Raw genomic sequence first — 15,766 nt, 5'->3', positions numbered from 1 at the left:
TCTCGGTAGCCGGAAAACACGTTATCAATAAACTGTCCAAAACTCTGGTAAAGCCACCTCTGAGTTTTTTCTTCAGTAGCCAGATTTACACAGTCCAACATGAAAACCCCAAATAACCAAAAAACGTCGGCAATCACTCTCCCACAAAATGCAGCTCTTCTCTCTCTAGCCCATCGTTCGTCTCTCCCTTTTTTTCGTAACCCCACGTGAACACCAACAGAGGTCAACCGGAAGACAAAAACATCCAGGTCATTAATTCTTCAAAATAAAATGACAATTACCGTTATGCTTTTCTTTTGATAATGAACTGAACCATTTCTAAAAGTATTACTTTTAGATGCAACTTGACCCAACTGAATTAAAATTATGCACCTGTCAACAATTCACATATTTTAAATGAGAGACAAAATACAAAATAACTGATTAAGATCAGGTTATTACATGTATAATAATTATAATAATAGTTTATTTGTATAGCACTTTTCAGTACAAATAAAGTGCTTCACATGAATCAAATAAAAACATCAAAACAAATCAAAGTGAAATGCAAATGAAATTAAAAGACATCTCACAATGAAAGCACATTTATAAAAGTGTGTTTTAAGAAGTGAGGTAATATGGGGAAATGACTCTGCAAGTCTGATCTCCTCTGGTAGCTTATTCCAAAGTGTAGGGGGCCTGATGGCAAAGTCCCTGTCTCCTTTGGTTTTTAATCTGGACCTTGGAATGTTCAGCAGCGAACTACCAGAGGATCTCAGACTGCGTCCTGGCCCATAAAGGGTTAAAAGTTCAGAAGTATAAGGAGGGGCCAGCCCAAGTCTGGCCTTAAAAGTAATTAAAAGAATTTTAAAATCTATCCTAAAATAAACGGGCAGCCAGTGAAGAGATGCGAGGACCGGAGTGATGTGGGCACATTTTTTGGACTGGGTTAGTAGTCAAGCTGCAGCATTCTGAACTAACTGTAGGTGCTGCACTGATTTTTGACTGAGACAGGTGTAGAGCAAGTTGCAGTAGTCAAGGTGGGAGGAAATAAAAGCGTGGATAAGTTTCTCTAGGTCTGTGGCAGAAACTAGAGACTTGACCGTGGCTATGTTCCTCAAATGATAGAAACATGATTGGACAACTTTCTTCACCTGGGGCGTAAAACAGAGATCCTGACCAAAAATTACTCCAAGGTTTTTGCTGAGGGTTTGGTGGAGTTTGTTAATTGACCTAAGTTTTCTATGATTTGGATTCTTTTTGCAGGTGGACCAAGTACGATGACCTCAGATTTGACTGATTCAATTGCAGGAAGTTGTCTGACATCCAGTATTTTATTTCGGCAAGACAGTTGTGGAAGGTTGCTATATTGGACTTATTACCAGGTCTGACTGGTAGGTAAAGTTGTGTATCATCGGCGTAGCAGTGAAAATTAACATTGAATTTATGGATGATGTCGCAGAGCGGGAGCATATAAATGGAAAATAAAATAAACCCAGAATTGAGCCTTGTGGGACACCATAGGGTGAGTTAGTGGAGGATGAGACTGAGCCAGCCATCAACACAGAAAAACATCTATTAGATAGATAGGACCTGAACCAGTTTAAAGCCACACCACTGATTCCTACCCACTTCTCCAGTCTGATGTTCAGTATATCATGATCTACTGTGTCAAAACTGAGGTCCAACAGAACTAAAAATGGAACAATCACCTGCATCTTCAGCCAATAAAAGGTCATTGAAAACTGTAACGAGCCGTCTCAGTACTGTGGAATGATCGGAAGCCTGACTGGAATATTTCAAACAGATTATTTGTTAAATGTGCTAGTAACTGTTAGAACACAACTTTTTCAAGAATTTTAGACAAAAATGGAAGTTTAGAAACAGGTCTTTAATTCTCCAGAGTGGTAGGATCCAAGTTGGGTTTCTTAAGAAGATGTTCAATAAGAGCAGTTTTAAAATAGGCAGGGACAGAAACAGAAGTCAGTAGAAGGACCAATAGCAGGCATAGTCTCTTTCAGTAGTCTCGTAGGGACCACATCCAAAAGGCAACATGACAACTTCATTTGTTTAACCATCTCAGTGAGTGTAAACAAACACACTGGTGTGAATGAGCTGAGGGAGAAAGTATGAAATGATCTGTGAGTTAAAGGCTCTGGGACAGGTAGATCGTGAGGGTGTGAGCTATCAGTCTGGGATCTGATTTTTTCAATTTTTCCAGTAAAAAATATCTTAAGCTGTTCGCAGCAGTCAGGTGAAGAATGCATGTTATTGTTAGAGGGGGCATTCACAATCAGGTCGAGTGTTTTAAACAATATTTTTGAGTTCTGGGCATTCTGGGATATCCAGGTGGAGAAGTAAGTTGCTGGAGCATTATTAACTGCAGCATTGTATCTCTATATTAGGTCTTTCATAAGTTCATAATGAACATGAAGTTTGTATGCCTTCCATTTTAATTCTACTTTGCGTACCTCTCTCTTTAGAGAGCAGGTGTGGTCATTAATCCACGGGGTGACTTTAGAAAAAGCTTTGGTTCTGGATTTGATTGGGGCAACTGAGTTCAATGTTGCCAGGCAGAGGCAGTTAAAGGAGTGCACCATAATGTCAGGATGAGAGAGGAGAGGCAGATCGGGTGTGGAGACCAACGTAGTTGTAGGAGGCAGAGGAGAATATAAATTGAACACAATGCTAAGATGATCAGATACACAGAAATTAATAAATTCTAAACAATCGATCTTCAGGGCATATGATAAGACAAGATGAAGAGTGTGGTCCTTATCATAAGTAGTTCCTGAGTGTAAAACAAAATCAAAAGACTAAGAGACTAAGAGATTAAGAAATTCCTCAGCAAGTTCATCACCAGGATAGCATATATGAATATTAACATCACCAATAATACAGACTCGGTCATAATTAGGTAAAAGCAGGTCAGAAAATTCAGAGATAAAAGTGCCATTAGGTTTTGGAGGGCAATAGACTAAGAGGAATAAAATAGGCTGATGCTTGTTTACATTTTCTTAAGGTAAACACAAGAAACTTGTGCTACAGAAAATGGACCAGACTCAGTGAATAGCTCCCTAAGCTTAACATCCTAAGTCCTATGATAACTATTAATTTAGCTATACAGACAAATGAGCAGTGATAACTAACATGTCTTTGGGGTCATCAGGTGGGAACCTCCTTTCACCAGTTTCGTCTAGTTGGTCACACGACACCTCCAGGAGGCTAGACAGTGATCACTGGCGTCCCAGAGTCACTCCCCTAATGCCAGCCATCACTGCTCCTCACACCACAACTCTTTTCTCCTTTATCTTGCCTATGCTACCACAAACAACACTATCATCAACTCGGACAAAACACACTAGCAGATTCAGCAAACAAAAACTCCCCTAAACAGTTCTGTTCTGTTGTGTAGGACTTGATTTTAATTTAGGATAAACACAAGAAGCTTGTGCTGTAAAAACTGGACCAGACTCAGTGAATAACTCCCTAAGCCCTATGATAACTACTAATTCAGCTACACACACTAATGAGCAGTGATAACTAACATGTCTTTGGGGTCATCAGGTGGGAACCTCCTTTCACCAGTGTTTCGTCTAGTTGGTCCCACGACACCTCCAGGAGGCTAGACAGTGATCACTGGCGTCCCAGAGTCACTCCCCTAATGCCAGCCATCACTGCTCCTCACACCACAACTATTTTCTCCTTTACCTTGCCTATGCTACCATACACAACATTATCAACTAGGACAAAACACACCAGCAGATTCAGCAAACAAACTCCCCTAACCAGTTGGAGAAAATGGCGGCCATTTTGAATGAGGGAGGTAGAGTCAGGGAGAGGTGCCTGTTTGGGCTAGCTCTCCCCCGCCGGGTTAGGCTGTGCTCTACCTCCCCCTACTCCCCCACTCTCCAACAACTCACCTAAAACAAAACAAAACTCGCCTAGACAGTCAGAGACACACTACAAAAACCAATTCAGGAGCAATACAAACAAACCAACTCACCTGAACTAACCACATGGTCTCAAAGAGGCTCACACAGCCACACCCTCCTCTTAAAAACACTTCCTCTTCCTGGATTTTCTTCCTTGCTTCTCCTAAGAGCCTGTCTATCCTAAGTGCTCCCCCTGCTGGGCCCCCAGCTACCATTACTTCTTCTAATCCAAATCCACTGACTGGATCTTGCTGCCTCATCTGACATGTCTTTTAATATTTTCCTCACACTCTGTCCACTTGCTCCTAGCTCCCTTAACAAAAAGAACAACAGACCTTGCTACAAATCCTCTACATCCTACTTCTACTGGACAAATCCTAACTTTCCATCCTCGCTGCTCTGCTTCTGCCCCTAACTCTGCATACCTGAGCTTTTTCCTTTCATATGCTTCTTCAACTGAAGCCTCCACTGAGACAGTCAGCTCTATGAAATATACTTTCATTCTACTCCTAGCCCACAAGACTATGTCAGGCCTTAACTTTGTACTGGCTATTTCCTGGGAACAACAAGCTTTCCTCCTAAATCTACCTGCATTTCCCAATCACAAGCATCCTCTAAGCTGCCTTGCCTCTTGCATATCTTACCAACTTTCTTCCTCTTGAACAAACTTTTATTGCAACTCTCTTGTTTTAGACCCTCCTAAATTGCCTGCCTCTGTAGGTCTTCTTATTCCTGCAGCTAAGCTTTTTTAAACCTGGTTATTGTCGCCATGTGTACGCCCTTGCGACAGACTAACCTTACAGCCTGACAAAATGTGCTTTAGAGTTGCCGTACCTGAACACAATGCACATAGCGGTCTCCATTGTACCCAGGAGTTATTAGTTCTGGGGAGTTGGCAATACATCATATGTTGCCCCTATCAAGAATCTAATGCTACTTTCCTCCATACTCCACAGCTCTTTCCAGCTAAGCTTTTTCTTATCTACACCTTCCCAATTTAACCACTGTCCCTGCTTAGCCTGAGCCACTGCCTTTGCACCCCTTAATATCTCCTCCTGTCTACGAACCTGTTCCACCACGAGCTTTCTCTTTTCCTTGGGACCTGCTCTACTCCACACCGGTTTGCCTGGGCCAAGCCCCAAGCCTCCCCGGCCTATTTGGACATTACCCACAATCTCTGTATGCCTGAGCGTTGCTTCTGCCTCCTGCACTGCCATTCTTGGATTCCACTTTCTCCCCTTGATTGGGTTTGGAACCACCTTACTGACTACCACATCTTTACTCCCAGATAACTGTCTACGAACCTGTTCCACCACTAGCTTTCTCTTTTCCTTGGGACCTGCTCTACTCCACACCGGTTTTTTTCCCCCAGAAAGTGGCGGCCAATTTGAATGAGGGAGGTAGGTCAGGGAGAGATGCCTTGTTGGGCTAAACTCTCCCCCGCCGGATTAGGCTGTGCTCTACCTCCCCCTACTCCCCCACTCTCCAAGACAGTACAACTAACCATACAACTCACCTAAGACAAACAAACTCACCTAAACAGTCAAAGACACACTACAAACCAATTCAAAACAATACAAACAAACAACACAGGCCAACTCACCTGGACTAACCGCATGGTCTCAAAGAGGCTCACACAGGCCACACCCCCCACTTAAAAACACTTCCTCTTCCTGGATTTCTTCCTTGCTTCTCCTAAGAGTCTGTCTATCCTAAGTGCTCCCCCTGCTGGGCCCCCAGCTACCATTATTTCTTCTCATCCAAATCCACTGACTGGATCTTACTGCCTCATCTGACATGTCCTCATAAAATATTAGGCTTTTAAAGGAGGAGAATTCCCCATAGGATAACTTACAGAAAAAAATCCTAAAAATGACAGTGACCCCCCTGACAACCAAGGTTTCTGAGCATAGGTGAAGGCTGTTGGGGTTGCTTCATTTAAGACACTGTATTCCTCTGGTTTTGACCATGTCTCAGTCATACAGAAAATATCAATGTTATTGGAAGTAATAAAATCATTGCATAATAAGGATTTGTTCTTCAAAGATCTCACATTTAAAAGGGTGATTTTTACAGGTGTGCTTGGGGGAGCAGGAAGTTAGTTATTTACATTGACTTTCCTGCCAGTGTGGTATGGGATATATTTTTTTGGCCTGCAGTAGTTCATTTTAATAGGAGGAACGAGTCCAGTATATGTTGTGACAGAGATAGCAGGTGTATGGAGACTAGCATACAGGAAGGGGGAGCTAGAGGGAGGAATAACATCAAATAGCTGTCTAGGCAGGAACTGATGTCTGGTGAAGAAGATTGGGGGACCTGAGTAGGGACAGGTGTGTTTGTGATTGGGAACATTCATGCACGTTGAGACGTCTGGACCGCATGCTGAATATTGGTTGACAGCTTACAGCTGCCCCGCTTGTTGGGGTGAATCCCGTCTCTACTGAAGAGAAAAACACGATCCCGAAAGTTCAAATTGTCTATAAAATTCATGTTGTGAGACCTGCATGCTGACTGGAGCCAGGTGTGCAGGCTGACATTTTGTGGCGCTTCATCATGGCTCATAGAGTAACGAGCTATCTGGTTTGCGCTGGCCACAGTTGGAGGACATGCAGCGGTGACAGGAGGGGCCATAGCTTGACTGGGGTCAGCCAGTTCAGGTGGGAGCGGGGTTGCAGGGGCATTACCAGGATGGACGGTAGAAAAGGCTTATATCTCCATCTCCTAGCCTTTAGCTTAGCCCCGGCTCTGCATCTATGGAATGGCTTCTTCAGCTAAGCCGGTATGGGAAGTTTAACTCCAGATCTGGTTCACTTTAATGGCAGGAGTTCTTCCTTCATGTACATTATTTTCTCTATCATTGGACAAAACAACAAAGTAGAATAAAAAATGTCAATCAACATCTATCTGGTGCCATGGCTACTCCTCCTCTTGGCTTATTGGAGGGTCAGACTGTGGAAATTACAAATACATTGAGTTGTAATAATGTATATAGCAAGCACTGTATGAATGTATGTGTGAATGTGACTTGAAGTGTAAAGCACTTTGAGTGGTTGTTAGGACTAGAAAAGTGCAATATAAATGCAGTCCATTACCTGCCAGCCAGCTCCCCCCCCTCTCCAACATCTTCAACCAAGCCCCAAAAACTCAGCTCAAACAACTAGTTCACAATGAAGAACTCACATCTTTTCATTCCATTGTGTTCTCCTTTGTGGGTCAGGAAAAAAAAGACATTCAAAACTTTATGTAATCTTTGCAGGGAAAGGTCCATTTTCAAAAAGTGATTAGTCTCACACACAAACTGAAGTACGGTGACCTTGAGAGCTCAACCCAAACAGACAAAACACAAACAACTTCAGAAAACATCATCAATTTGACAACACATGAGATCTGTAAACACAACCAAATACACAAACCTGCTGCACATCATCTGCACACCATCCTCTCTCTGTCAGGCTCTGAACACAAGGTAGAACCCAAAAGCACGATCCAAGAGGCAGTTGACAATTAGGCAGTTTATTGTATGACTCAAAAAACAAACAACAGCATACAAAAAAACAGCCTGGCAAGCCCAATGGAGACAGGCGATCAATCCAGTGGGGAAAAAGCAGAGACGTGGTCAGGCGGGCAGGGTCAAAACACAGGCAGGCAGGAGAAGGCAAAGGTACCGACAGGGAACAGGCAGGTCTCAGGAAACGGGTTGCAAAAAAGGTCTCTCTCAAGGTCTCAATCAGGAAAACGCTGGTAAGTCACTCACTAAGGAAGAAAACAAACTGGCAAAGTGAAAAGGGACAAAACGGGCATAAATACTGTGGCGATAACGAGACACAGGTGACACACATCAGGGGAAAAAAAACAGGTAATCACCCAGGGGGAAGTAAAGACACAAGAGGGAAACTACCAAAATAAAACAGGAAATGACAAGACAGACAAAAAACACTAAGGCCTGGGGACCGTTGTGACACTCTCTCTCTCTCTCACTGTCTCTCACTGTCTCCAGGTTAATCCCTTTTAAGGGTCCCCTGGAAACACTTCTGTTGTGTTGTGACTATTTGCATCTCATGTGTTGTTTTCTGAATTTCTTTGTGTTTTGTCTGTTTACATGTTTTTTCATACTGTAAGATGCAGAGCATTGAGCTCTCAGGGCCACTATACTGAAGGGCTAATAGCTTATGCTGTAAGATTGTTGAGGTAATCCTGTTGACCACATTAAAATTCAGCAGACAGTGCAACATGAACACTCACATTATTTATTAATGCAGTATTTGTAAAAATCAATGTTCTACTGCAGATTTTCAGACATGACCTGCTGTGGAGGAGGAAAAGAGTGAAGACAAGTCCGTGTCCTTAGAGTTTAACTAAGCAACAAAATGCTTCCGTAATAAAATTCACACACTCATCCTGCAGGAGCTGTTGTTCCACTGCTGCTCACCATGCTGCTCAACCAGGCCCCAGTGATGAGGTCAACATCACAAATGCACCAAAAAAGATTTATTTACATTTCAGGTTGCTGTTTCCCTGTGCCTGTAGTGTTATGATAAGAGAGTAAAATGAGGGAATGTGGATCCGTTTCCAGGCTCAGGAATAGGATATGATGAGAACAAGACCTAAGATGACCACTTGTTATCCAAGACCAGTGTTTACATGTCACTTTGACTTAGAGCTGTTGGCCAGCTTCAGTTTATACACCCCTGGGAGAGGAGCTGCTGTTGTACACAGAAAGGCCATTATCCCATACTCTAAGTGGAGTCCAAGTATAAACTCCTGCAGCTACTATTTTAGGGCCTGAGCTATGAAACAGGATTAGACAGTGAGTCCACCCTCCAGATTGACTGACTGGTCTGGAAACCATTATTATTGGATGGGTCCTGGACTTGTTCATCTCTAAAGAGTGAGAGGGAATGGACACGTTTCTATCTCTATAGGGCTCTGCTCTCTCTCCTCTTGTTATCTCTGTACTGTGCTCACTAATGACTGCCACAGTGAGTTGTTAGGTTTGGTATGGAGGAATGAATCATGAGTCCTTTAAGTACCTGGACACTACAATAAACAGACGACCTTTAACAACAGCAACGTGATCTTTATTTGAGCTGAGTTTCATGTGGGCTGAGTCAGTTTTATCTGTTGGTGTGTGTCAGCTGTGATAGATGTTTGAAGCACTGAAGACAAAAGTCTGTCTGTCTGTCATTTTGAGCTGCTCCTTGTAATGCCACCTCCCCAGGACAGATGTTGTTTGGGCATTGGAAACTTCAAAAGGGATGTTCCCCAGGAAGTGGGTCAGCAGGCTGGAGTACTTGCTCAAAATGTGATTTTATTAACAAAAATATTACCAAACAGAAGAAAACATTAACCAGATTGACCAAATTCTCCCCCCCAAAAAAACTTAAATCATAACGTCAGAAAAAATAAAATCTGCAGCCTCGCAGCAAACTACCACCTGCTCTGTCTCTCTCACATACCCATGCCCCCGTCCCTCACTGCCACTAAGAGGACATATTGACACACACCTGTTTCCCCCTTCCCTGATGGAGCTGCTGATATACCCCACTAACCTAAACCAACAACTGAAAATACACAAAGTGGGCTGACCCTTCCGACGTATCAACCTGCACATCCAGATCAACCACACCTGTCAACCAATATATAGAATAACAACCTGAAAATAATAGAAACATCCAACTAAAATATTGTTTAAATAACAAAGGTAATAACAAAACCATGATACTGTGGGGGATCGGGGCCTAGGGAAAAGGGAATGGAACAGCTTTTTCACATTCCTGTTCAGACTTGCACAGGAACCTGCTTTGAGCATGCCTCAACCCAGGCTCTAGTCCTGAAGTGGGTGGGGGTCTGGTTCGGGATCAGGGCTGGCAAGTGCACTCCCTGTCACCAAGCAGGCAGCCATCAAACTCTTCTGTAATTATACAGAGACATTTAGAGGGTGTTACCGAGGGAGACAAGGACGTCATGTTGGTACTAACATTTACCTTCCCTGTACAAACCTGTTGATCAGGAGTCCTGCACTGAGACTGAGACATTGGACTTCAACACTGGCAATCATGTGTGTGTCTGATGTAATGATGCTTTGTGATTTTTCCAAATGAAATCAAAATATAGTTTGTTCATTTCTTTAATAACCTTGGGAGCTAAGGAGTATGCTGGATGTATCAGTTAAATGTTCTTTATCAGCGTTCTTCTAAACAGTGTCTCTTTTTTTGTATTTTCTGTCACTTATCAACTTTATTTAGAATATTGTTTTTTCCCTGGTGTCTGAACATGTTATTGACAGGTCTATGATATAATGAAGAAGAGGAGAAGCTGTGGATGAGTTCACATTCATCATATTTCAAACACAAACCAGAGGCTTGAGAGAGAGTGTCCCTGCTGTTTGTGAGGCTAAAGGAATTGGTGTATCTGACTTATAGTTAATTGCTGACCATTTATATTTAATCTTTTAATGCTCCCGCTCTTTAGAAGGGCAGTGATTAGATGACAGCAGTGAATCAAAGAGGAAAACACTAAGTCCTTGTCACAGTGAATCTGAGACATGTGTTAGTAGTGTCAGTGTGTAACGTCATGATCAAATCCAACGTGCTTTAGTGTGTCAAAAATAAAAGTCAAATGATTTATGGAAGTCTGAGGAAACCATCACCCTTGATGAAGTGACTGTAATCAGTGAGCTCCAGAACTGAGGGGGTTTTATTGTGGACAGATCTTCCTTTGAAGATGTAATGTACACAGCTCAGAATAACATGAAGACTCGGGGCTGGATCCTTAAAGTGGTAAACAATGAAACAGAAAGACTACAAATAACCAGGGAAACTTTTGAGTCTAACATTGTCCATCCTGATAACCTGTACTATGAAGCGGGTTATCCACTGGATCAGTTAACTGTCAGTTTACCTGTCCAGGTATGAGCAAGTTCATGTGAAAAAGGTTGTTAACATCATCAGAACCATGATTGAAGTATTAATAAGATATGAGAAGAAATGCTGATACCTGCTGGTAAATTCTTTTATAGTGACGTCATAAAGTGAAATTCAACAAGGTGAAATGTAAACAAACTAGAATGAACAGAGGAAATAATTTGATTAAAGTCAGACTAAAGTCACGGAAGTGAAACCCCTGTTTGTTTCTCTTTCTCTACTGCTGGGGAGCACTCTGCTGATCAACACACCAGGCAAAGTCTTTTCAAACAAGTGTAATTTATTTAAAAACAATGAATAATAAAAAACAAATGCTTAAAAGAGTCCAAGTCCAGAGTCTTTCAAATCAACACCATCAGCACAGATGGTGCAGTCCAGAGTCTTGGCCGGAGTCTCTTCTCCTCCTGTGTGTCAGGCTAGACCAGGCATGGCTAGGGGTTAGGGACCATGAAAAGCCTAGGTGCGGAGAGGCCACAGTTAGAGCAAAAAAGTCCACAGTGTTTAAGGCTGACTCCTGCCTCTCACATGTGCATAATCACATCTACATAGTCATTTCCTTAACCAGGTCCTGTCCCTTTATATCTTGCAACCCTTAATGTAGTGCACGTTAGTTGTCACCAATTATTTGTGAAAAAAACATATAGAAACCTACGTGCTCTTACTTACGGAAATGGCGTCTCAGCAGGTGATCACGTTTTACGAAAGTGGATGAGGGAGTTGGCATTCTGTTAAACAAATTCAAAGGAGATATAGTAGAATCTCACTTATCTAAAAAGGGTAGATGGATTATTGTGGTTCTTAGAATGAACAATAGGATTCTGATTGTGAGTAATATTTATGGTTATAATAATAATACATCAGCAAAAAATATGTTTACTCAACTTATAGAGGAATTAAAAAAGATAAAGTGCAAACCAAAGTGCACATCTGATCATGGGCGGAGATTTTAATGATTTTTAACAGTAGATGACCAAATTGATAGAATACCAGTAAGAATATCCTCCCACTCAAAGACTAAAGTAATTTAAAGATTATGTGAACAACTTAGTGTCATTGATGTCTGGCGCTATCTGCATCCTTACCAGAAAGAATATACATGGTGTCATGCAAATGGTTCCCTACAATCTCGAACTGACCTTTGGTTATTATCCTCCCATACATTACAAATTGTTTCTGAGTCATTACATAGCTATGCCCCCTTCTCACACCAAAAAATGATTATCATTACTCTTGCCAGTCCATTAGAATGAATTAAGAAAATACATGGTTACTGGAAGTTTAACCTTAATCTTTTAAAACATGAATCTTTTTTGAAAATCATTCAAAGTAATGGCAGCTGACATTTTTAAACAAAGTGAACTGAATAGTGTACAAAAATGAGAATTCTTTAAATTTAAAATCAGAGAATTGGCCATTAAGCATAGTAAAGAAATTAAAAAACACAAACCATGACAGAATGAAATACTAATGAAATAAAGGAACTCTAACTGTAGAGGAAGAATCAAGATTGACATATCTAAAAGACTAGAAAAAAGGAACCAAAAGAAATAATTTCACATATTTAAAAATTGATAACGCCATAATCTCTAACCCTTCTGATATAGAGAATCACACCCTCAAATTTTAATTCTGATTTATATAAATCAAACTACAACCGGTCGGAATGTGAAAAATGTATCTATGGTGTAAAAGAATTTATCCCACAAATATCAGATGAATTTAAATTGGATTGTGACAAACTTATTTCCAAATCAGAAATTCTTGAAGCTGCTAGTAAAATGAAAAAAGGAAAAATCCCCCAAAATGGATGGTCTGCCTATTGAATTTTATTTACACTTTTGGAATATGATCCAAATATGATAAAAGAATGCATTGATAAAAAAGAAATGACAACAACTATGAAGCAAAGCATAATAACATTGCTTCCCAAGCCTGATAAAAGACCATCTTCTGATAGATAATTGGAGACCAATAACATTGCTCAACATAGACTATAAAATTATTTCATTAATCTTTGCTAATTGTTTAAAGAAAGGTTTAAATCAAATCAATGTAACTCAAACCGGCTTCATGGCCAATCATCACATCAGTTGCAACATTAGACTTATCCTTGATTTGTTAGATTACACTGCATATGTAGAATTAGATGCTTTATTTCTATTTTTGGATTTCTATAAAGCGTTCGATACAGTTGAACATCAATTCTTATTCAGGTCACTACAAACCTTTGGTTTTGGAGAAACATTTGTTTCCAATGTTACGATACTTTATAAAGATATCAGCAGCTGTGTCATGCTATATCCAAACATTACTAAAAGATTTTCAGTTTGCAGATCAGTCCGCCAAGGATGCCTCAATTCTCCATTTCTCTTTATTATTATGATTGTTTTCTTTAGACATTGCCATCATTTTCAAGGAGATTTTTCAAAAGAGCAATTATATAACTCAGCTAGCGGATGACACAGTTCTTTTTTAAAAGAAGAACTGCAAATTGATAAGGCAATTAAAGAAATAAATTCCTTTTCTTTGGCATCAGATTTGAACCTAAACATAAAAATTTGAAATTTTAATTATTTATAACACTAAGAAAACAGTAATGTGTACTATACAAGTTCTTTTGTACGGAGCCCCTAAAGGGACATGGGGAAATTATTTTTTTAGATATGTTTCTCGTGCGCACGAGAAAACATTTTGTGCGCACGAAAAAGTTTCTCGTGAGCACGAGAAAGCATTGGATGCGCGCTCATGTTTTGTGGGAGATCCACTGCATATGGTTTGAGGTCTGTGTGAAAATGCCAGTTCAGGAGTTAATTCGGCTGTATTTCCAACTAGGACTTCATTGTCCGAAGGTATAATCAACAGCAGGAGTTGTGCTTGCTGTGATTAAGACAAGCACAAAGGATGGCAGCAGAAGTAGATTTATTCTCATTCCTGAAAATGCGGAATATACCTGATAGTGTCATCAACCAACTAAAAGATGACAAGGTGAGGATAATTGTTAACTTTCACATTAAGTAAGCAATAGCCTACATTTAATGTTGCTAACTTGTCATTTTGCAAACGTTTGCCTTTTTACAGATCGACATCAACGTCATAGGTGTTATGACAGATGAGGAGTTAAGCAAGTATATCGTAAAATATGGGGACCGACTTGCGCTCAGAGCATTTTTTGGTCAAAGAACTGTGACAAACGAAGAGCCGGGAGGAGCAGAGACAGTGAAGTCCTCTCTCATGCAGAAATTAAGAGACAGATTAAGAACTCATAACAGTGACAGAGAAGGCCCCGGTATTGGCAATAAACATACAGCCAAAGTCACCCGGCGGGTTGAAATGGGATGGCTCCACTTTGAGAGCGGAACTTATCACCAGGTCAGAACGAGAAAAGGAGGAGGAACACGGAATCTGTCGGTCCAGAAATCAGTGACTATGGGTGAACTGCTGGAGACATGCAAAGGCTTGTTTTTTCCAAATGGGCATTCATCCAAAGGACCGATGGAAGACTTTGAGTTTGACATTTGTGATTATTGTCACAATTCTGTGCGCCATGAAGTCACGGTGGGCCAGCTGTACGAACAGACTAAACTACGAATGCTGCGCATCTACACAACCACCAAGGCTAAAGACATTATACTTCTCTCTGATGAATCATCGGACTTCGAGCCAACACATAAGAGGCCAATGAAGGTAATTTATGCTCTGCCACATTTGTGGTATCAATATATAGGCTACTGTAGATATTTATATTGATTGGTTGTTTATTGCTATGGTTTTAAAACGGCGCAGATTGTGGGTGAAAATGCTGCACTATAAGTAGAATTAATGACTTCCCTTATGATTGGTGTGGTTGTATACCACACCTGTCTCATATGCTGAGTATGATGTATGCTGTACAAAGATATGCATTTGACACATATTTATTTGTGGCAAGAGAGTGGCGGTCATAGGTTTAGTTGTTGCCGAACAACGCCACCTGGGGAATTGCACCCCAGGAAATAACAATATTTATACACTCAAAAGCTAAAAGGCTACGCAAGTTCGCAATCACCACGGGGCAAAGACCATGTTCATAATACAAACTTTATTCACAATGATTACTAAAAAGATGTTCCTAGATGCTGTCTAAGCACATGTTAGACGCGGGGCCATAAGAGAAAGGGGAATGGACGGTGCTGGGTTACCTCGGCGGCCCGAAACCAATGAGGGAGGGGGGAAACTAAAACACCCGTGACACTGCACACACACAAACGGAAAACGTGAAGAACCGCCACCAGGGATTGGGTCGCCGCCCGGAGCCCACAGCACCTGTCCACAGAGAGAGAGAGAACAATAAAATGGCCACACTTTACCACGACACACACACAAAACAATAATAAGTAATAAAGTAAATAATCAATTAACAATCTACGAAAGAAATCAAACTCAATAAACAGTACACAATTGAATAATCATCTTAACAAAACAAAAGAATTAAATCTCAAATAAAACACAAACAACAATACAAAAGAAATCAAATGAAATTAAATCAATGTTCAAAATAACTAAATACGTGTACAAACAAATAAACAAAAAAACAGCGGCAAAGACTGCTACAACAGCCGCATCGACAAAACGGTAAGTAGACAGCGGAACCAAACACTAATAAAATCACACAAACAATAAACCAATTAATAAAACCATGTAGGTCAATAAAGCCAAAACAGCAACGCCGTCCAGCGAGCCGTGGCGATGAATCTGTTTCCAATCGACCTCACCGGCGCAGCGTCACAGCAGGCCAAGCAGCGGAGTTATTCCCCGACTTCTGCCTGATCCAAACTGTGGCACAAATTAATAGTTAGCCAGGGGCAAACAGGAAGGAAGGAGGAGGACGGACAACGCCAACTCACCATGAGGATGCACAAACCCACGCAAGGGGCTCCCAGCGGGGCAGCC

Source organism: Seriola dumerili, unplaced genomic scaffold (assembly GCF_002260705.1).
Source record: "Seriola dumerili isolate Sdu_G_001 unplaced genomic scaffold, Sdu_1.0 BDQW01000025.1, whole genome shotgun sequence".
Lineage (NCBI taxonomy): Eukaryota > Metazoa > Chordata > Actinopteri > Carangiformes > Carangidae > Seriola > Seriola dumerili.
The sequence above is the reverse complement of the archived record's forward strand: the minus strand, read 5'-3'. Positions refer to the sequence as shown.